Source organism: Amblyraja radiata, chromosome 3 (genome assembly GCF_010909765.2).
Source record: "Amblyraja radiata isolate CabotCenter1 chromosome 3, sAmbRad1.1.pri, whole genome shotgun sequence".
NCBI classification, from domain to species: Eukaryota; Metazoa; Chordata; class Chondrichthyes; order Rajiformes; family Rajidae; genus Amblyraja; species Amblyraja radiata.
The window spans coordinates 53,852,928-53,876,344 of record NC_045958.1 but is presented as its reverse complement, the minus strand read 5'-3'; the positions used below and the strand labels follow the sequence as shown (position 1 = coordinate 53,876,344).

The 23,417-nt window shown below is 44.4% G+C and overlaps 1 long non-coding RNA gene across 1 annotated transcript; it reads right to left on the bottom strand.

The window, feature by feature from the left end:
* Positions 1–998: 998 nt before the first annotated feature.
* On the bottom strand, positions 999–11,798 carry LOC116970669. The gene is made up of 3 exons (XR_004411251.1): positions 11,734–11,798; positions 11,418–11,419; positions 999–1,009 (listed from the first exon to the last, which is right to left on the bottom strand). It is a non-coding gene; the product is annotated as an uncharacterized LOC116970669 (long non-coding RNA).
* Positions 11,799–23,417: the final 11,619 nt, after the last annotated feature.

Here is a 23,417-nt window from a genome sequence, read left to right as displayed (position 1 = left end):
ATGAAATTCACTTTTCAAGTGAAGCTCAGGAATTATAACAGTAAACATGATCATGATAGATACAATGAATACTATATAGAATGCAAATGAGAAGAACGGGGCAAAGATTGCAGTGTAATCAGTAGTAGTGCAATATGGGAACAGAGGATAAGGAGATAGGACAGGCAGATAATGTTTCAGGTGGATTTGAAAACCAAATGGCTCACCCCTGCTGCCACTTATTATATCAATATATTCTTTGCAATGCTGTGACTTCTATAGGAGATTCATGGAATGCACAATAAATCCAATTAGGTACACAAACAATCTTCCTGATATAGTAGTGGCCAGAGGACCTGGGGTGACAGAGGAACTGAAGGAAACCACATTAGGCAGGAAATGGTGTTGGATAGACTGATGGGACTGAAGGCTGATAAATCCCCAGGGCCTGATGGTCTGCATCCCAGTGTACTTAAGGAAGTGGCTCTAGAAATCGTGGATGCATTGGTGATAATTTTCCAATGTTCTATAGACTCAGGATCAGTTCCTGTGGATTGGAGGGTAGCTAATGTTATCCCACTTTTTAAGAAAGGCCGGAGAGAGAAAACAGAGAATTATAGACCAGTTAGCCTGACATCGGTGGTGTTTTAGTTCTTTTTTTAAAAATCAATTATTAACAATAATATTTACAGCAAAAAATAAATCAAACAAAACCCACCACCATAATACAAGACAAACAAATATATTAAATAAACTACTTAACAACTATATTACTTATTGAGGATGATTTCCACCCCACCGAGTCCAACGGTCCCGGAAATCCCCCAGGGTGCACATGGACAACGCGCGTGATTCTAGTTCTTTGTGTGAATAATGATGAGCAGCATGTAGTGTTACCTTGAGTATGAACAAAGACAGTGAAAGTATGTCTTCACTCCCTCTTAGTTAACAGTCAGAAAAGGACAGTCTGTGGGCAAACAGAGTAACAAGTAAAGGTATGAGCAGTGCCAGATTTAGATGAAGAGAGGCCCTAAGCTGTTCCACTTGTGAGGCCCCCAACGACCGGACAGCCATGGCGGCCAAATCTCCCACAATTCAAAGCGAGGGAGAAAGTGCCCCGCGCCGACCAGTTGCCGTTGCAGTGCGCATGCGCAGGGCGGCCGATGATGTGCTGGCCGTGGTTGTGCGCATGTGCAAGGCGGCCTGCCTTGCCGGCGGATGAGGAGCGAGCGGAGCCCAGCGGCCCGGACACGGATAGCGGGGGGAGATGGAGAGAGAGAGATAGAGAGGGGTCCGCCCAGAGTTGAACGGTAGGTGTTCTGCCTTGGCCGGAGGCCCCCCTAGACCTCGAGGCCCATCAATTTTTTCGGGGGGCCCCCTAGAAAGTGGGGGCCCTAAGCTATAGCTTGTTTAGCTTATACGTAAATCCGGCACTGGGTATGAGAGGAAAATGTAAGCTCTCTCCTAAACCACATAGGAACGCTTTAGATACTGTTGGATGCCACAAATCAAATGAAAAATCCCAGTGAATGACGCTGCACGTGGATTCTGCCACAGGGGACTCAGGTGTGATGTGATTTTGTCCCATAACTGTGAATAATGAGGATTGAGATCATTTAGCACCCCTCACCACGTCCCTCCTCTGCATTTACAATGAATAGCAATTGCTTTTGAATAATGCAGAAGTAGAGGTAGTTATTTTGCTCTTGGTGCAGCATTCAATCAAGGCAGGACATCTTCCTTCCTCACAGTACTGTCCTGGGTGGTGGGGTTTACAAAACACAGGGCCAGTGATATTAACGATGACTGATTACGTTCATTTTTTATCTAATTGGTCAGTGTTCATGTGAGAATCTCTGTACCAAGCCTTTGATTATTATATATAAAAATGTCTTACTCTATACAATCCGGGGTAAAACGTGAAGCAGTTAACACAAAATAAATGTGATTCTGTTAGCTCTTCTGTCAGCTCCCCAGAGAGTGAGGGAGGTTGCACATAGATTCCACTGCAGAGGACTCAGGTGAAATCTTTGACGGGCCGTCCTATTGAAATGTACTGATAGGAAAGGCACAATGAAAGAGTCAGGGCACTGACAAGCCTGTCGGAGAATTTTTCTTCAATGTCAAGGTGCATTGGTGAATCCATACATCACAGTTTGTTCAGAGCTTGGAGCCTCTCTTCTCCAATGGACAGCCCCATTCATACACACATACCCAGCGTCAAGTAGCCTCCGGCGACTGCTGTTTCAATGTCAACACTGTGGGACATCGAAGTTGGCACAACGGCACAGCAGTTAGATCTGCTGCCTCACAATTGCAGTGACCCAGGTTCAATCCTAACCAAGGGTACTGTTACCATGCAGAGTTAGTGCATTCTCTCTGCAACCATGTGGGTTTCCCTGGGTTGTTCTGATTTCCTCTACAATCTGAAAGCTTGTTGGGAAGTTAATTGGCTCCTGTACATTTCCCTTGTGTTTAAATAAGCAATTAAAAAAATCAAAGGTGAACCAATGGAGATGAGTGAGAAAATAATTTGCCTATAGTTGACGCACGCAGTGTACAAGTACCACATACTTGTACACTATGATGGAAGGCAAAACAGTCCAATCTTCTTCCTCTTTATTCTCCCACGGTCGGGGCAGTCGAACCATCCGCAGTCGGGGCGATTGAAGCTCCCGCGTCGGGGTGGTCGAAACTCCTGCCACTTGGAGTTCCCGAAGTCGGTCTCAAACCAGAGATCGCAAGCTCCATGATTTGGCATCCGCGGCTGGAGCGCCGATGTCGATCCCTGGCCATTGGATCGCAAGCTCCATGATGGTAAGTCCGCAGGCACCCGTGGCTGAAGCTTCCCAAGTCAGTCTCCAGGAAAAGGCCACCAACTCCTCGATGTTAGACCACAGTGCGGAAGGAGATACAATACGGGGAAAAAATGGCATCACCTTCGAGGTAAGAGATAAAAAGATTCCCCCAATCTCTTCCCATTACAAAGCATAGTACAGCATTTCTGTTGTTTCTGTTGGGTGTGCCAAGTACATGGCCTGCCCAACATTTGACCAACTGTATGAATGTAACTACCTGTTTGATAGATTCCATAATTATAACAATTGCTAATAATCTCATTTTCTCTTCTCATGCAAAATCCAGGTAAAATGGTGTAATTTTACAATAGTCTGCAGCACCTCTTTAATTACCATCAATTTTTGGTAGCATTGTTAATTGTGAGCAATTTGCTTTGACCCAACATTGAGCCAGCCATGAATTATTTCATTACTTCACTGGAGAACAATCTTTAACAACCAGATTGCAAATTGACATAACCCTTTGTGCAGAGAGAAATTGTCAAAGTGTTAGAATTTTTATATCCCTCATTTCTGACAGAGAAATAAGTTTGGTTTATTGTTAACATTGGTTTTGAGCATTGGTCTCCGTCAGAGTAGCTTTGATCGCATAGCAAGTTGATTGCTGTACTAAAAGATGAATTTGTTCTGGCTTGCAACTAAGATACAAGTTAAAATTAAGATGTTATATAGCAGCTCGTAAACTATTCAGTGCAGATAATGTACACGGTGTATTTGTCCAGAACAGTAATGCCTGCTTCTACTTCAGAACTTAACATTGTCACCAATAATTTTGGGGGAAATTATGGTGCAACATGGAGTTTGGAGGAAAATACGGAATGAATCTACCACCTAATCTTGGACGCCATTGGACAGCAATCTCTGCTGCTCAGTAGGTCTGGAGTTTTATGCCAGATCTGTTTTTTGTGATCTTCCAACATGCTTTTCTTCAATTGAGCAATGTGGTGGTGAAGTGGTGAACACAGCCCAGCCCATCACAGGTTCGGCCTTTCCTTCCATCCAGTCTACTTGGTGCATTGCATTAAGAAAGGTACAAGGATACAAGGATACAAAGGACATTTATTATCACATACACCAATTGGTGCAGTGAAATCTGACTTGCCATGCAGCACACAGATAAAGATAAGACACAACATTAAAGAATTTAACAATAAACATAAAAACATCCCCCCACAATGGTTCCCACTGTGAGGGAAGGCGCAGTCCCCATCCCCATGTCCACCCATGGTCGGGCCTATTGAGGCCTCCGCAGTCGCCGCTACGGGGGCCGATGTTACAGGCCCTTCTTCGCCGGATGATGGTGCTCCGGCGTCGGGAGAACCCTCTCAGCGGCTTGGGATGCCTGGAACGGCTGCTTCCTTACTGGAACCGCGGCTTCCGAAGCCAACAGGCCGCACTGGACGGAGCTCCACCACTGGCGATCTCGGCGAGAGATCCCAGGCTCCCGATGTTAAAGTTCAGCGCCGCCGCCCGCGGCTGGCCGCTCCACAGACCCGCAGCTCCGCGATGTTCACCTGCGGTTTCAGCATTCCGGAGCTCCAGCGCGACGACCCGGGCAAGGCATCGCCCACTCCACTCCACTCCGCGATAGAGCTCCAGCGCTCCAGCGTTGCGCCACTGCCGAGGTTCTGGGCGGTCCCCTCAGGAAACGCTGCTCCAGGCCCGCTGGTAGGCCGCGAGGACGCGTCGACGGTGCAGCCCGGAGAAAAGCCGCCTCTCCGACCAGGTAGGGACCCTGAAAAGCAGTTTCTCTCTTTCCCCCACCCCCACATAAAAAAGGTTAGAACTCCGAAAACAAATGAAAAAGATGGACAGCTGAAAAAACGGACAGCTGCAGGCTGGGCAGCCATACCCGTACAGGACGGCGCCCCCGTGAGGTGGAAGTATTGTGAAGCATCCTGCCACGCTGTCCATTCTCTTTTCTCTCTTTTATGCCCCTATCCCACTTAGGAAACCTGAACGGAAACCTCTGGAGACTTTGCGCCCCACCCAAGGTTTCCGTGCGGTTCCCGGAGCTTCCCGGAGGTTTTTGTCAGTCTCCCTAATGGTCGAAAGTGGTTTCCGCTTCTTCTATGTTCCGGCGATTATTTCAAAAAATTCAAAACTGACCGCGACTGAAAATAGGTTGCCGTTTTAAAAATTGGTAATTTTTTAGTCGAAGCCAGTTGCGATGCTGGTTGAAGGTGGTTGCCGGAGGTTCTAGGTAGTGGAAGGTAAGACCTCCCCACTAGAATAAAACTGGGTGAAAAAAAGGTCTTACCTTCCACTACCTGCAACCTCTGGCAAACACCTTCAACTAGCATAGCAACCGGCTTCAACTAAAAAATGACCGATTTTTAAAACGGCAACCTATTTTTAGTCGTGGTCGGTTTTGAATTTTTTGAAATAATGGCCGGAACATAGAAGAAGCGTAAACCACTTTTGACCATTAGGGAGACTGACAAAAACCTCCGTTAACCGCATGGAAACCTTGGGTGGGGCGCAAAGTTTCCAGAGGTTTCCGTTCAGGTTTCCTAAGCGGGACAGGGGCATTACATTTTAAGAGAAGATTCAGGAGCCTGAAAGCTCAGACGTCCTGTCTTAAAGACAGCTTCTTTCTCACTGCTACCAGGTTCCTGAACCATATATAACATATAACATATAACAATTACAGCACGGAAACAGGCCATCTCGGCCCTTCTAGTCCATGCCGGACACTTACTTTCACCTAGTCCCATCTACCTGCACTCAGACCATAACCCTCCATTCCTTTCCCATCCATATACCTATCCAATTTATTTTTAAATGACAAAATCGAACCTGCCTCCACCACTTCCACTGGAAGTTCATTCCACACAGCTACCACTCTCTGAGTAAAGAAGTTCCCCCTCATGTTACCTCTAAACATGTGCCCCTTAATTCTCAAATCATGTCCTCTTGTTTAAAACTTCCCTACTCTCAATGGAAAAAGCTTATCCACATCAACTCTGTCTATCCCTCTCATAATTTTAAAGACCTCTATCAAGTCCCCCCTTAACCTTCTGCACTCCAAAGAATAAAGACCTAACTTGTTCAACCTTTCTCTGTAACTTAGGTGCTGAAACACAGGCAACATTCCAGTAAATCCCTTCTGTACTCTCTCTATTTTGTTGACATCTTTCCTATAATTTGGCAACCAAACTTGTACACCATACTCCAGAAATGGCCCACCCCAACCATGGACTGTTTGCCCTCCTCCCATCAGGGAGGCGGTACAGGAGCCTCAGGTCTCGTACCAGCAGGATGAGGAACAGCTTCTACAATTATACCATCACATTGCTGAACTCGGAGTCCCGCCGATAGATTTCTCCTGTCCCTCCGTCCCCATTGTTTAATTATTCTGTATTTTTGATTATTCTGTATCTTCTTTTTTTTAAATTTCTATATGCACTACTACTACGGACTGACACAAAACTGCATTTCGTTGTACCCATACTTAGTATTTGTGCAATGACATTAAAGTTGAATTGAATTGAACCAATGCCCCGTGCAATTTTAACATTATATCCCAACTTCTATACCCAATGCTCTGATTTATAAAGACCAGCACACCAAAAGCTTTCTTTACCACCCTATCTACATGAGATTCCACTTTCAGGGAAAGATGCACAGTAATTCCCAGATCCCTCTGTTCTACTGCGTCCTCAATTCGCTGCCATTTACAATGTACGTTCTATTTTGATTTGTCCTACCAAGATGTAGCACCTCACACTTATCAGCATTATACTCCATCTGCCATCTTTCAGCCCACTCTTCCAAATGGCCCAAATCTCTCTGTAGACTTTGAAAATCTACTTCATTATCCACAACACCACCTATCTTAGTATCATCTGCATACTTACTAATCCAATTTACCAAACCATCATCCAGATCATTGATGCATATGACAAACAACAGTGGACCCAACACAGATCCCTGAGGCACCCCACTAGTCACCGGCCTCCAACCTGACAAACAGTTATCCACCATTACTCTCTGGTATCTCCCATTCAACCACTGTTGAATCCATCTTGTTACTCCACTATTAATACAATACAACAATACAATATACAATATTTATTCATTGTCATTTGAACTTCAATGAGGCTCAAACGAAACTCTGTTTCTACAGCCATACAAACAGAACAATTTCTACAAGACACACAAACAATTCAATTCACACAAACATCCATCACAGCGAATCTCCTCCTCACTGTGATGGAAGGCAAAGTCTTTTCTCTCCCGTGTTCCATTTTTCTCCCGATGTTAAAGCCCCAGGCGGGCGATGGTAAGTCCCACGTCTGTTAAGGCCGCGCGGGGCGATGTACGGCCCCGCTCCAGGCCTTAATGTCTCAATGTGGGAGCGTCTGTTAAGGCCGCGCCGGGGCGATGTAAGGCCCCGCTCCGGGTCGTTCCAACCCCCCGACATGGGCGGGAGAAATTGTGTTGCGGGAGCTCCGAAAATCGGTCTCCCACCAGGCACCCGCGAGCTCCCGATGTTCCTGTCCACCGGGCCAGCGGCTGGAGCCTCCGAGCTCCGGAGTCGGGCCCCAGCAGCGAGCCACCACGGCTCCCCACGCTCCGAGGCCGGCCAGCCCCACGATGGTGAATAGTCCACAGGCTCCGCGACTGGAGCCCCCAGGTCATTCCGGTTGGAGGCCGCTCCACGGTACTAGGCCCCAACGACATCGGACATCCGAACCAAGTGTCCAATTTCCCTTGAAAACCATGGCTCTTTCCAATTATGTACTGTTGTGCTGAATCAAAGCAAGAATTTCATTGTCCTATTAGGGACACATGACAATAAACTTACTTGAACTTGAACTTGAACTTATTACTCTTTCCTTTCAACCGGACAGGGACATAAAGATTCTGTACTCTTAAAATTTCACCTTTAAATGTCCACCATTCCTCTACTACAACCTTCCCATAAAACAAAATGTTCCAATTCACACCTTTTAAATCCTTTCGCATCTCCTCAAAGTTAGCCTTTCTCCAATCAAAAATCTCAACCCTTGGTCCAGTTCTGACCTTCTGCATAACTATATTGAAACTAATGGCATTGTGATCACTGGACCCGAAGTGCTCCCCAACACATACCTCCGTCACCTGACCTGTCTCATTTCCTAACAGGAGGTCCAGCACTGCCCCTTCTCTAGTAGGTACCTCTATGTATTGCTGCAAAAAAACTATCCTGCACACATTTTACAAACTCCAAACACTTTTTTCAAATTCCCTTCCCAGAGGTGCCACCATATACTCTTACTCTTAACCCTACCTCATTCAGTTATTCCATTATCATACTTAATTTTTTTTTTGCACTAGTTGGATCTACACTACAATTTGCTGTTTTATACCATTCTGCTGTTTTGCATGTTTTAGTTTAGTTTAGAGATACTGTGCGTAAACAGGCTCTTTGGCCCACCGAGTCCGCCCCGACCAGCAATCCCCACAAATTAACATTATCCTACACACACTAGGGGCAATTTACACCAAGCCAATTATCCTACATACCTGTACGTCTTTGGAGTGTGGGAGGAAACCGAAGATCTCAGAGAAAACACATGTGGTCATAATCTCCTCGTGTAAACTCCGTACCGACAGCACCCATAGTCGGGATTGAACCTGAGTCTCTGGTGCTGCAAGTGCTGTAAGGCAGCAAATCTACCGCTACGCCACCATGGCCATTAATATGTCATAATTTGCCATCATATTTATTCATGACTGTATGTATACTGTTTACTCTGAGCTTCATGTGAACAAAGAGTATTATTGCACCCTGGCACATAAACTAATTAATCTAATCTAAAAAAACACAATAAATGCTGATGTACAGTACCTCAGTGGATAGGGCAGCATCTACAGTTATGCTGAAACAAAGAATTGCAGTTGTTGGTTTATACCAAAGATAAACACAAAGAGCTAGTATAACTCAGCGGGTCAGACAGCATCTCTGGAGAAAAATGCTAGGTAACGTTTTGGGCCTTCTGAATATTGAATTTGTATTCAGAAACTTTTAATAATGTATGTATTTCAGTGCAGATATGATTGTGTTAGGTCCCCATACATACTGCACACAAAGTAGGTTACACCTTATCATATGTGAGAGGAACATGTTGCGTCTACATAATTCTGAGAACAAAATTGAATTAAAAACCTAATTTGCACTGTTTCATGATATAACACCGATCTCGACATCAACCCAACTTGAACAGCATACCTTAAAATTTGCAGATCTATAAATCTAATGTAAAAAAGGAAAATGTTAAGAATTCAGCATAAATTTTTCAGCATCTAAACAAAAAAAATGATAGGCAAACGTATGCATGTGCGTTTGAGAGAATGGCCGTTCACAAGCACAGAACGAGGTATCTATTTGTGTGTACTAATGTTATACCCCGTTACATGAAGGATGCTGTTATAATGAAGGATGGTGCACCAACAGCATTGCTCGGCTGAAGCAACAGAAACATTGAGACTTACATTAATCTTTTATTGCAGTTTAAAATTTAATTGTTAAGTTCTGTACAATCTATGGAGGAAAAGTGCCTAAATGTACATATATTTACAGGGCTGGAAGTTTGTTCAGGAGCTGTGCAGTTTGAGACATATTCTGAAAATTGGTTGAAAAAGCATACTTCCCCTTGCCATCCTGCATCAAGGGAACCAAACTTTTAAAAGCCTCTGAATGCAGTCTGTGAGCTGTGAGTATCAGTGGAGCTGAGTGACAATGTGCAGTTAGCATGCCTGGCCTCCTGGAGTGTTTGTTTATCCAAAGAGCCACACTACTGTCATGAAAGGGAAGCAACTTATGTCTGAATTTTGTCCTAAGATGCTCTTAGAAATACTGACAGGCAGGCATTGTTTGTTTCTGATGGCACAGGTTTCGAAAGGATTACCAGCAAGAAGCAGATGTTACGAAGTTTAAAAACTTTTATTTCCACACTTGAGACTGGTTCTCATTCTGAATGCAAAACTGCATAAATGTACCCGATAGCAGTATCAGACAGGAAAGAGCCGAAGACAAGACGTAATGGAGGGATGAGCTGAAATAATGGCGAAGAAGCACAGGACAGCAGAGGAAGGTGGTCCATAAATAGTGCCTGATGAAAGGGAATCCTGCAGATTTCAAAGGGTGGCAGCCGGATTTTATCTGTAAAAAAGTGGAATCTCTCAGGCACAGTTTGGTAAATGGTATTAGGTTATTATTGTCACACGTACTAAGATACAGTAATAAAAACTCAGCCCAATCATATTTTACATGGACATGGTGTGATGGACCGGGCTACATCCACAACTCTCTGCAATTTCCTTTGGTTTTGAGCAGAGCTGTTGCCAACCAACTGAGAGGAATTTATTTTGTCAGAGAGTGGTGAATCTGTGGAATTCATTGCCACAGAAGGCTGTGGAGGCCAAGTCAATGGGTATTTACCTTTCAGAGGAGGAAATCCAACATTAGCGTACATTCAAAGAAAGATACAAAATGCTGGAGTAACTCAGCGGGCCAGGCAGCATATCTGGAGAGAAGGAATGGGTGACGTTTCAGGTCGAGACCCTTTTTCAGACTCAAGAAGTCTGAAGAAGGGTCTTGACACGAAAAGTCACCCATTCCTTCTCTCCAGAGATACTGCCTGTCCCGCTGAATTACTCCAGCATTTTGTGTCTATCTTCGATTTAAACAAGCATCTGCAGTTCCTTCCTACACATTAGCGTTCATTCTGTCCTTTAGCAGATCTCAAGTCACATTGTATGGTTGCCTCTTGAATAGCTCTTCAGTTTGGTGACAAGTAGTGATGGACAATAGTTGTCAGCATTTCCCATGATGTCCGCATCCTGGGAACAAATTAGATAAAGAACAGATAGTTAAGAAGCCATATAAGGTATCTGCTTTTATCGTACAAGGCGTAGGAAGAAAAGCAGAGTTATTTTACTAGTAGTGTAATACAGAAGGCATAGATAGAGTAGACAGTCTTTAGTCAGAGGGTGGATGAATCTGTGGAATTCATTGCCACAGAAGGCTGTGGAGGCCAAGTCAATGGGTATTTTTAAGGTAAAGATAGATAATTTCTTGATTAGTATAGGTGTCAGGGCTTATGGGGCGAAGGCTGGAGAATGGGGCTAGGAGGGAAAGATAGATCAGCCATGATTGAATGGCGGAGTTGATTTAATGGGCCGAAAGGCCTGATTCTGCTCCTATCACTTATGAAGCAATGATGTACCCAGATAAAAACTTTCCACGGTGCATTTGTAGAAGGTGGTAAGAGTTGTTGGAGACATACTAAATTTCCTTAGTCTTCTGAGGAGGTAGAGGCATAGGTGTGCTTTCTTGGCAATGTTTCAATGTGGTTGGCCCAGGATAAATTGTTGGTGATATTTATGTTGAGAAACCTAAAGATTTCAGCCATCTTCTTTGACACCATTGATGTTGATTGGGGCATGTACACCTGCTCACTTCCTGAAGTCAAATAACTAGGTTGTTCATCTTGCTGACATTGAGGAAGAGGTCGTAGAAACAAAGAACTGCAGATGCTGGTATACACAAAAGGGCACAAAGTGTTGGAGTAACTCAGCAGGCCAGGCAACATCTCTGGAGAACACGAATAGGTTACGTGCAACTTTGCATTAGGAAGTCGAGGATCCATATGCTGAGGGCCTGCTGACTCCAGGCTCCAGGAGTTGGTTGGGATTATGGCGTTGAAGGTGGACAGAGTCAATACAAGGGATTCTGATACGTGTCATTATCCAGATATTCCAGCGCTCAGTGTATCGTGTCGACCTGTTGCGATGGTAAGTGAACTGCATCGCAACAGTTCACTTACCTTGACCGGATAATGAAAGGCCTGGAGTGAATGTGGAGAAGATGTTTCCAATAGTGGGAGAGTCTAGAACAAGAGGGAACAGTCCCAGAATAAAACAATGTACCATCAGAATGGAGATGAGGAAGAATCTCTTTAGTGTGGTGAATCTGTGGAATTCATTGCCACAGATGTCTGTGGAGGTCAATTTATTGGGTATTTTTAAAGCAGAGATTGATAGATTCTGGATTAGTAAGGATGTCAAAGGTTATGGCGAGATGGCAAGAGAATGGGATTGAGAGGCTATAAAAGATCAGCCTTGATTGAATGGCAGAGTAGACTCAATTGGCTGAATGGCCTTATCTCAACCACATTTCACTGCAGAAGAAGGAATTCTAATTGGTTGTCTTTTATAAAAATAAAAACATTGTTCAATAAATAGAAAATCATTAGCGCAAATCAAAACAAATGCCCCATGTCCCCAGCGCTACCAAACAGTTCTTAGTACAACATATAGTTGATGTTTGTAAAGTTTAATAACCTGGTGGGTGTTCATGTTCCTGAACCTGGAGGTCATGGTTTTCATATTCCCATACTTCCTTCCCGATGGCAGGAGTGAAATGAGAGTGTGGCCAGGGTGGTATGGGTCCTTGATGATGCTGGCTGCTTTTTTGAGGCAATACCTCCTATAGATCCCTTCAATGGTGGAGAGGTCAGTGTCCATGATGGACCAGGCAGTGTTCATCACTTTTTGCAATATCCTTCATTCTTGGGCATTTGAGTTGCTGAACCAGATCATGGTGCAACCAATCAATATGCTTGCTACTGTACACCTGTAGAAGTTCAAGAGAGTATTCATCAACATATCAAATCTCTTCAATCATCTAAGGAAGTAGAGGTGTTGGTGGGCTTTCTTTGATTGCATCATTGTGCTGAGTCCAGGACAGGTCTTCAGAGATATGCCCGCCCAGGAACTTGAAGTTGTTAACTCTCACCACCACCAACCCATTGATGAAGATAGGGCTGTGAATTATTGGCCTTCCTCTTCTAAAATCAACAATCAGCTCCTTGGTCTTATTGACTTTGAGAGCAAGGTTGTAGTTCTGGCACCATTCTGGCACCATATGGTGATGATGATCAGACGATTAGTCTCCCTTAAAATAGAGTTCAATGATCCGTCACCAAGCTGCACTAATGAAAAGAAGAAAACCTTACTTTCCAATCGAGAAAAAAGTATCTTGAAAGTTAAAACAGTAAATTAAGAAGAAAAGTTTGTTCAGAACACGTCTCCGACTTATCATTAGCTGTAATTTGTCCAACAATGGTGGTGTCATTGGTGAATTGATTGGAACTGGGTCTGGCTACACAGTCATGGTATAGAGAGAGTAGAGCAGGGGACATGTGGATGATTTTGTCTCAGTCACTGTTCTGCGGAGATGGATACAGAGAACCGATCAGCTGCGAACATGGAGCTCACCCTGTCTTTATGACCAGGAGTTCTTTCGAAGGGGCTCGAACAACTTTAAATGGTTTCCTTTACACACCCAGGGCTCTGGCCTGCGGCTCCCTATCATCGACTGCCACACTGCAGAAAAATGAATTTCTAATAACATTGCGAGTTTTTCATGCGAGGATGACAAACATCCATTCTTCTTCAGCAGTGCCTGCTGGGGCATTATGACAGTACAATAGACTGGTGTGATGATAGAAAATAAAAAGCCCTAGGTAATAGGCACTATCGAAAGACCTGCATTGCAAGATAATGTTCCGTGTATCAGATTGTTTTGTACATCAATCCACAGGCAATGAATCTATATTTGTTCAGGTAGAAAAAAAACATTGTCATCAGAACCTCTACTCCGTCTGAAATAACATACTGTGCTAGGATTCTCACCTCAATGCAAGCATTTCAAATAAGTATTTACATTTGCATTACCTTAAACCATATGGTGATGATGATTTTATTGTATCTTTAAGTTTGGCAGGATTATATCAGTGAAATATTCAGTTCATATCTGTGAAAATGTAGACGTACCAACTTAAATTCATGAGAGCATCTTAATCCTTTCGTGTTTGCTGAAAAATAGAGTTCAATGATCCGTCACCAAGCTGCACTAATGAAAAGAAGAAAACCTTACTTTCCAATCGAGAAAAAAGTATCTTGAAAGTTAAAACAGTAAATTAAGAAGAAAAGTTTGTTCAGAACACGTTTGCTGTCTGATGCCTTGTGAGCAATTATTGACAGTTAACGTAGATGTATTATCATCGTGGAGATATTGATGTAAGTTGATTTGGCTTGCCTACTTAAAAACTGCTTTACAAGCTCAGAATATTTTTTCACTACGATTTAGGAAAAATAAATAAATAAATGGAATGAGATAAAAGTGTTTCAATTTTCCTACTTTGAAAATGACTGCAAAACAAAGTGGCTCAACAGCGATAGGTAATTTATTAAATAAATAATTACTTAACACAATCTCTAATCTCTCATCCATGATTTGAAAGGAAAGCTTCTATATTTTTATTAGACAAGTATAGAAGCATTATTTTCCTCAGGATGTGCCATTGCATGGCAAAGCCAGATGAAGTATAATGTGATGTGTAGTTAATGTTTTATTGCAGGAAAATGGAGCAGTCAATTTATGCACATCAACATCCCACATAAAACAATGTGTCGGATTGCAAACAAATGGCTAAATTCAGTAACCACAGGAAAGAGCCATAAAGCCAACCCACCCCCACCAATTATTGAATTGAATACTTTATTGTCACATGTGACAAGTCACTGTCTTGCATAAACTTTGCTTGCATAAACAAAGTATGCAAACAGTCGTCCATAAAGGGCACTTACAAAGTTACAAAGTACCCACGCAACAGGTCCCATTTTGTTCTCCCCCACCTCCCCCTCCCTCATGGGGGTCCCCCCACGCCGGGTCCTCCTTTGTTCCTTCTCCCGGCAATGGCGTCCTCACTTCCACGTGGTCTGTCCTTGTCCTTCGGTCGGCGCCATCATCAACCGTCACCCCGACCTCTCACCACCAAGTCCTCTTTGGACGCCTCCGTGGTGCCGACCCAGGCCCCAGCCGTATTTGTGTCCAACTGGTACCAGAGGTTATGGGGAGAAGGCAGGAGAATAGGGTTAGGAGGAAGAGGTAGATCAGCCATGATTGAATGGCAGAGTAGACTTGATGGGCCAAATGGCCTAATTCTACTCCTATCACTTATGATCTTATAATGTTATGAACTGCATTCCCCATAGGTTCCCTATGTGGCATGCAGCCAAATATTGATAGTGGTTAATGACATTGAAAGCTAGACTGTACCTCTTCAAGGTGAAGGAAACTGCAACAGAGCCAGCAGTGGTTAGTTATTGCAGAATGAATCATACTAGAGTGAAGGAGAGATGTAGCCTCGAAACAGGTCCTTCAACCCACTGAGTGCACACTAATCATTTACCATTCAAGTTCATGTTCAAGTTCAAGTTACATTTATTGTCACATGCACCAATTGGTACAATGAGATTTGAGTTACTATGCAGCCATACAAATAAAAAAGAACACAATACACGATAGAGTTTAACATAAACATCCCCACACAGTAGAATCAACGTTTCCCACTGTGAGGGAAGGCAATAAAGGCCATGACCAGGGTTGCAGTGATGTTTTTGGTGGTTTACTCTGGCAATTTTGGCAGACGCTACATTTGCTCACCAGTGACTCGATGTCACTGTCAATACCAGGCCAATACACACAACTTCTGGCAATTGACTTCATGCTGACAATGCCAGGATGTTCGGCATGAAGTTCATTCATAATTATTTTTCTCAAAGAGTCTGGTACAACCACTCTGTAATCCCAATTAATGCATCCCTGCTCACATGATAATTCATGGCGTCGATTATGGAAAGGCTTCAGCTCTGAGTTCAGAACTGAGTTCAATCCACTATCGATTTCAGTTCAACCGTTCAATGTCTGTTCATAGACACACTTCAGCACATTGTCTTTCTCTGTTTCTGCTGCAATTTATTTTGCAGTCATCGAAAAGTCTTCATCTACAACTTGTAGTGTGTAGAGTTCTCACTTCCCACGTCAGAGTTCTCATGGGGCAACCGGGACAACACATCTGCAACTGCGTTACACTTGGGGCTTCTGTACTCAACCTTGTAGTCATACTGGGACAGCAAAATTGCCCAGCGCTGCATCCTTGATGCCGCCATTGAAGGTATAGCTGACTTGGGACCCAGTATCACTAGTAGTGACTTGTGATCAGTCACTAGGGTGAATGGTCTGCCGAGAAGAAACTGATGTAATTTCTTGATTCCGAACACGATGCTGAGTGCTTCCTTTTCTATCTGTGCATAGTTGCGTTCACTCGATGATAGGGTGCGGGATGCAAAAGCAATAGGCTTTTCCTGTCCGTCATTCATTACGTGGGAGATCACTGCACCTACACCATAACTTGAAGCATCACAAGCAAGTTTCATCTCGTGTGTCGTATCATAGTGAACAAGGAGTTTGTCACATGTCAAGTTTTCTTTGTAAATGTCATATGCACGTTGCTGTTCCTTTCCCCACGTCCATTTCACATCTTTTTGTAGCAGATGATGTAGTGGCTGTAGCACAGTTGCTAAATCTGGAAGGAATCGTGCATAGAACTGCACCATCCCAAGGAATGATCGTAGCTCTGAAACATTGTTGGGTTTTGGAGCATTCACTATTGCTTCCACTTTTGCCTTCACAGGGCATTGTGGCAGTTCAGTCGTGTGAGAACTTGCTCGAGGATTTCCAGATGTTCTACCATGCCCTCTGTGAATATCAGTAGGTCATCCTGGTTGCACACACAGTGCGGAATGCTTGTAACATTTGTCCATGACAGGCTGAAAATTTTTCGGGGAGGATTTCACACTATCGGGCAGCTTTGTATATGAATACAAGCTCTTATTTGTGTTGATAGTCAAGTACTGCTGACTCTCCTTGTTGACATTGAGTTGGGCATAAGCGTGAGACAAATCCAGTTTAGTGAAGACTCTTGCTCCGTTAAGTTCTGCGTACAGATCTTGCGAGGTTGGTAACTGATATTGTTCGCCATCAACGGCTCGGTTGATTGTGACTTTGTAGTCACCACATAGTCGTACAGTATTGTCGGCCTTGGGTACGGCCACAATTATCGTTGCCCAGTTACTCTGGTCTGCCTTCACGAGTACTCCATTCCGCTCTAACCTGTTGAGTCCTTCCTCCACTTGTTGCTTTAGTGCTTATGGTACAGGTCGTGGTCGACAATACACAGGTTTCACATCTTGCTTAAGTCGAATGTGTGCAGAGTACCCTGTTATTCCCATGTAACTGTCAGCAATAATGTTTGCATGTTTGGTTATGACATTTTCAAGACATGATTTGGGCAAATCAATGCTGAAAATGTTCTTCCAGTCTAATTCTATTCTACACAGCCAATCCTTTCCAAGGAGGGTTGGTTTATTTCTGCAGCTGGCCACTATGATGGACAATGTTATTGACTGACCATTATTCTGAACTTTACAGTTCATTTGTCCGCATGTTTCCGAAACTTCGCCCGAGTAGGTTCTCAGCTTCAACTTACACTCAAACAATGGTATCTGTGGGAACTTTGTTTCATGCAGGTCTTTGCTCATGACCGAACAATCTTCTGCCGTGTCAATACACATATCGATTAACTGTTCATTTATCAATAGTTTATTTCGAAAGTCCTTGCCTTGGCTGGTTGTAGGCTTATCGATGTTGGTTGCATAAATGGTGTACAACCCAAGCTTATTTCCATCTGGGTTCACCTCCAAGTTGTGAACTCCTCTCTGGTGTTGCTTGTTTCCTGCAGATTGTTGGTTTCCTGTTTTAAGCTTGGACCGACATGCTGAGGCAATATGGGCTTTCTTCTGACAGTTATAGCACTTGGCCATTTTGAACTGACAAAATTGGGATGAGTGATTACCGTTGCAACGATAACAACTGGCTGAACTCGGCTCCCCGCCATACTTTGGTTTTGGTTTAGCGCCTCTTGGTTTGGCCATAGGCACTGCCTTGTGGCTGTAAACGGCCACTGCAGTCCATGGTGGATGAAACTCGTGAGCATTCTTTGATGCCAACTCCATTGTGGTAGCAATCTTGCATGCTTTCTCGAATGTAAGATCTGGTGTGTTCATGAGTTTGGACTGAATTTGTTCATCCACTAGACCACAAACAAATCTGTTGCATAGTGCGTGTCCAAGAAAGGTTCCAGTGCAGTGCAAAGTTACATTTTTCAAGGCAACAATGTACTCATTGATTGTCTCATTCTGCTTCTGGTTTCTAGTGCCAAATTTATAGCTTTCTGCAATTTCCAGAGGCTTTGGGTTGAAGTGCTCCTCCAACTTCTTCATAACGTCATTGAATGGAACGTCTTTTGCCTTTATGGGCACAAGGAGATTCACGAGTGTGCCGTACACTTCAGGACTGGTCTCCGTGAGCAGAATTACTTTCATGCATTCGCAAAAGGCCTTATTTGTTTCAGTCACTATCTCTCCTTCACCACTAATCTCCATTATGTTGTTTGCCGTGAAAAAACATCTTTGCTCTCTCCATATAGGAGCTAAACGGCGCTACGCTTGTCAAAAGTGCCAAGGTTTCCGATGTAGCCTGTGGACGCTGCCATCATGTCGTTCTTTTTTTTTAATCCGTTCAAAAACCCCGAATTCCTGTCTGTTCTGGTGTAACAATTCACCTAAAACGTAGCTGTATAAAGGCTATTCAGCTCTGGCGAGCTGGACCGCCGAGAGCAACATCTCCGGGCTGCGGGTCTGCGGAGTGGAGAGGCGGCAGTGCGGAGAGGCGGCGAGGCGGAGAGGCGGCAGTGCGGAGAGGCGGCGCCGACTTTTTCATCGGGAGCCTGGGAGCTCCAAACCGGCGCGGCCTTGTCGGCTTCGGCAGCCGCGGGCTCCAACCAGGAAGCGGCCGTTCCAGGTGGCCCAGCCGCCGAAAGGACTCTCCCGACGCCGGGGCAAGACCACCCGGTGAGAACGGGCAGGGACATCGGGCCTCCGTAGAGGGAATTGCGGTGGCCTCAATAGGCCTGACTTTGGGGTGAACATGGGGTGGGGACTGGACATTGTGCCTTCCTCCACAGTGCTACCCACTGTGGGGGGATGATTTTTTTGTCTAATTGTAGTCCTGTAGGTCTGTGTCCAAGATGGCTGCCGTGAAGAGAGGGTGGACGCTGGCGCGCTTTGGCTGCCGCTGCTCTCTCTTCACACTGTGTTTTTGATTTTCTGTTTTTGGATTGAATTCTGTTTTTAATTTGTGTCTCTGTGATGTCTTTATTACTTGTTATATTCCGATTATATGTTTTTATTCCGATTACTATGTAAGGTGTCCTTGAGATGTCTGAAAGGCGCCCATTAAATAAAATTTATTATTATTATTATTATTGTAGCAGCAGCGAGATAGATCAAGCAGCAACTAAACTGTAAGTAGTTGATGATTCTGCTCTATCGTACTGAACAGGTTGTGTTTCTTGCCAATGAATGCATGCTCAGTTGTGTGATTACAATAACTAAAATATAGTGTATGGGTACTGTTGAATGAAATGTAGCCCCCCCCCCCCCCCCAAAGTGTGTATTGAGAGGCACATTTGGGTGGAAAACTAAGTTAATGAGTACTTGCCTTTGTTCTCTGTAATATTGTTAACTTTTACATCCAAGTCAAGTCAAGTTTATTCGTCACATACACATACGAGATTGCAGTGAAATGAAAAGTGGCAATGCTCGCGGACTTTGTGCAAAAAGACAAACAAACAAACAACCAAACAAACTATAAACACAATCATAAACACCCACATATTCTTGTACATATTAAATATTGGAAGGAAAAACGTTCAGTAAAGTTAGTCCCTGGTGAGATAGGAATTTACAGTCCGAATGGCCTCTGGGAAGAAACTCCTTCTCAACCTCTCCGTTCTCACAGCATGGCAACGGAGGCGTTTGCCTGACCATAGCAGCTGGAACAGTCCGTTGCATGGGTGGAAGGGGTCTCCCATGATTTTATTGGCTCTGGAGTTGCACCTCCTGATGTATAGTTCCTGCAGGGGGGCGAGTGAAGTTCCCATAGTGCGTTCGGCCGAACGCACTACTCTCTGCAGAGCCTTCTTGTCCTGGGCAGAGCAATTCCCAAACCAGATGGTAATGTTTCCAGACAAGATGCTTTCCACAGCCGCAGAGTAGAAGCACTGGAGGATCCTCAGAGACACTCTGAATTTCGTCAATTGCCTGAGGTGGTAAAGGCGCTGCCTTGCCTTACTCACGAGTGCTGCGGCGTGTGATGTCCATGTCATATCCTCAGAGATGTGGACTCCCAGATATTTAAAGCAGCTCACTCTTTCCACAGTATCCCCATTTATCCTCAATGGCATGTATGTCCTCGGATGATGTGCCCTCCTAAAGTCCACGATCAGCTCCTTAGTTTTTTTGATGTTCAAGAGGAGGCTGTTTTCCTGGCACCAGAGTGCTAGATCAGCCACCTCCTCCCGGTAGGCCTTCTCATCGTTGTCTGAGATCAGGCCTACCACCACAATGTCAAGTCAAGTCAAGTCAAGTCAAGTTTATTCGTCACATACACATACGAGATGTGCAGTGAAATGAAAAGTGGCAATGCTCGCGGACTTTGTGCAAAAAGACAAACAAACAAACAACCAAACAAACTATAAACACAATCATAAACACACACATATTCTTTTACATATTAAATATTGGAAGGAAAAACGTTCAGTAAAGTTAGTCCCTGGTGAGATAGGAGTTTACAGTCCGAATGGCCTCTGGGAAGAAACTCCTTCTCAACCTCTCCGTTCTCACAACATGGCAACGGAGGCGTTTGCCTGACCGTAGCAGCTGGAACAGTCCGTTGCATGTGTGTGTACAGGGAGTACAATAGGGGGCTGAGGACGCAACCCTGGGGCGATCCTGTGCTCAGGGTGAGGGACTTCGATGTATTCCCTCCCATCTTGACTACCTGGGGCCTGGCGGTGAGAAAGTCCAGGACCCAGGCACACAGGGAGGTGTTGAGCCCCAATTCCAGTAGCTTCCCGGCCAGTCTGGTGGGGACTATCATGTTGAAGGCTGAACTGAAGTCTATGAACAGCATCCTCACGTAGCCCCCCTTCTGGCTGTCAAGATGAGAGAGAGCGGTGTGCAAAACCTGGGAGACCGCATCGTCCGTGGATCTGTTCGGACGGTATGCTAACTGCAACGGGTCCATGTTGCGAGGGAGGAAGGCGCATATGTGTTTCTTCACCTGAGAGGACAGCCGTGGTTTAATATTTCATCTGGGAAAAGGCACTTTGAACACACGAACATTCTCAACATCATGCTGAAATATAACCGCTAGTCACATGCTTGTATTTTGCAATGCAGTTTAAATTGCCTACTGGGTGATTGTGATACCACTGTCCACAACCATAATCTTAAAATAAAAATTACATTATTCCCTGTGCTCATATTGCGTGGTGTCTGTATTACAGATGTGTTTATTCTGTATCAGTTTCATTTTTGTCCATTGCTCCTGCAAGTAATGCCAAATATTTTTAACACAACATGCATTATCTATTTCTATGAGATGTTAAATGAGGAGGGATAGATTCAATAGGAACTTGAGAGGCAGATTTTCCACGCACAGGGTGGTGGGTATATGGAATGAGATGCCAGAAAAAATAGTTGAGGCAAGTCAAGAGTCAAGAGTGTTTTATTGTCATATGTCCCAAATAGGACAATGAAATTCTTGCTTGCTGCAGCACAGCAGAATATGTAAACATAGTACATAATGAGAGAAGAAAAAAAGTTCAGTGTGTGTATACACATGCACACATACTCAATCTCAATAAATAACAAATATAATGATAGTCTGTTGCAGTTCAGAGCTTATTTGTTGTCGTGATGGCTGTAGGGAAGTAGCTGTTCCTGAACCTGGACGTTACAGTTTTCAGGCTCCTGGACCTCCTTCCCGATGGCAATGGTGAAATGAGTGTGTGGCCAGGATGGTGTGGGTCTTTGATGATGTTGGCTGCCTTTTTGAGGCAGCGACTTCGATAGATCACTTCGATGGTGGGGAGGTCAAAGCTGGTGATGGACTGGGCAGTGGTCACAACTTTTTGCAGTCTTTTCCGCTCCTGGACGTTCAAGTTGCCAAACCAGGCCACGATGCAACCAGTCCGTATGCTCTCTACCGTGCACATGTAGAAGTTCAGGAGAATTCTCTTTGACATACAAATCTCTTTAATCTTCTCAGGAAGTCGCTGATGTGCCTTCTTTATAATTGCATCAGTGTGCTGGGACAAGGAAAGATGCACGCCCAGGAATTTGAAGTTTTTGACCCTCTCCACCATCGTCCCACTGATGTAAACAGGATTGTGGGTCCTCATCCTTTCCCTACCAAAGTTCATAATCAGTTCCTTGGTTTTACTGATGTTGAGAGCCAGGTTGTTGTGCTGGCACCATTTGGTCAATCGGTCGATCTCACTTCTATACTCTGACTCATCACCATCTGTGATTCGTCTAACAGCAGTGGTGTCGTCGGTGAACTTGATGATGGGGTTTGCACTATGACTGGCTACGCGGTCATGAGTATAGAGCGAGTACAGCAGGGGGCTGAGCACGCAGCCTTGAGGTGCTCCCGTACTGATTATTACTGAGGATGAAGTGTTTCTGCCAATTCGAACTGACTGGTCTGTGGATGAGGAAGTCGAGGATCCAATTGTAGAGGGATGCGCAACCCAGTTCCATGAGCTTGGTAACCAGCTTGGAGGGGATGATGGTATTGATGGTATTGAATGCCGAGCTGTAGTCTATAAACAACAGCCTGACATAAGTGTTTTTATTGTCCAAGTGGTCCAATGCGGAATGGAGAGCCAGTGAGATTGCATCCTCCGTTGACCTGTTGTGTAGTGGGTCGAGGTTCTTGTCGAGGTAGGAGTTGATATGCCCATAACAGCATTAAAAAAAAATTTGGATATGTATTGCTCCCGATGTTGGGGAAGTCCAGGACAAGGGGTCACAGCTTAAAGATAAGGGGGAAATCCTTTAAAACCGAGATGAGAAGAACTTTTTTCACACAGAGAGTGGTGAATCTCTGGAACTCCCTGCCACAGAGGGTAGTCGAGGCCAGTTCATTGGCTATATTTAAGAGGGAGTTAGATGTGGCCCTTGTGGCTAAGGGGATCAGAGGGTATGGAGAGAAGGCAGGTACGGGATACTGAGTTGGATGATCAGCCATGATCATATTGAATGGCGGTGCAGGCTCGAAGGGCCGAATGGCCTACTCCTGCACCTAATTTCTATGTTTCTATTTTTCTATGTATGCGAGTAAGAAAGGTTTAGAGGGATATAGGCCAAACGTGGGCAAGTGGGACTAACATAGATGAGAATCTTAGTTAGCATGAACAAGTTGGGCTGAGGGACCTATTTCCATGCTGGATGACTCTCATCCAGTTTGTAATCTGCTCCTGTGATCTGAATAGATTATTCTATCTTTTCGCCATACCTTTTATAAGCAAAAAAAAACTGTTGGGAGAACTCGGTAGGTCAGGTACCATCTTTGGAAAGAAACAGAATAATGAGCAGTCTGGAGAAGGCTCCTGTCCCAAAATGTCATCTGTCCAATTCCTTCCACAGATGGTGTCTGACCGGAGTTCCTCAAGTGCTGTTTATTTGGCTCAATATTCTAGTATTTGCAGTCTCTTGCACCTCCATTTTACTAGCTTTTTAACCAACTAATGGGGACTGATGCAAGACTGATAC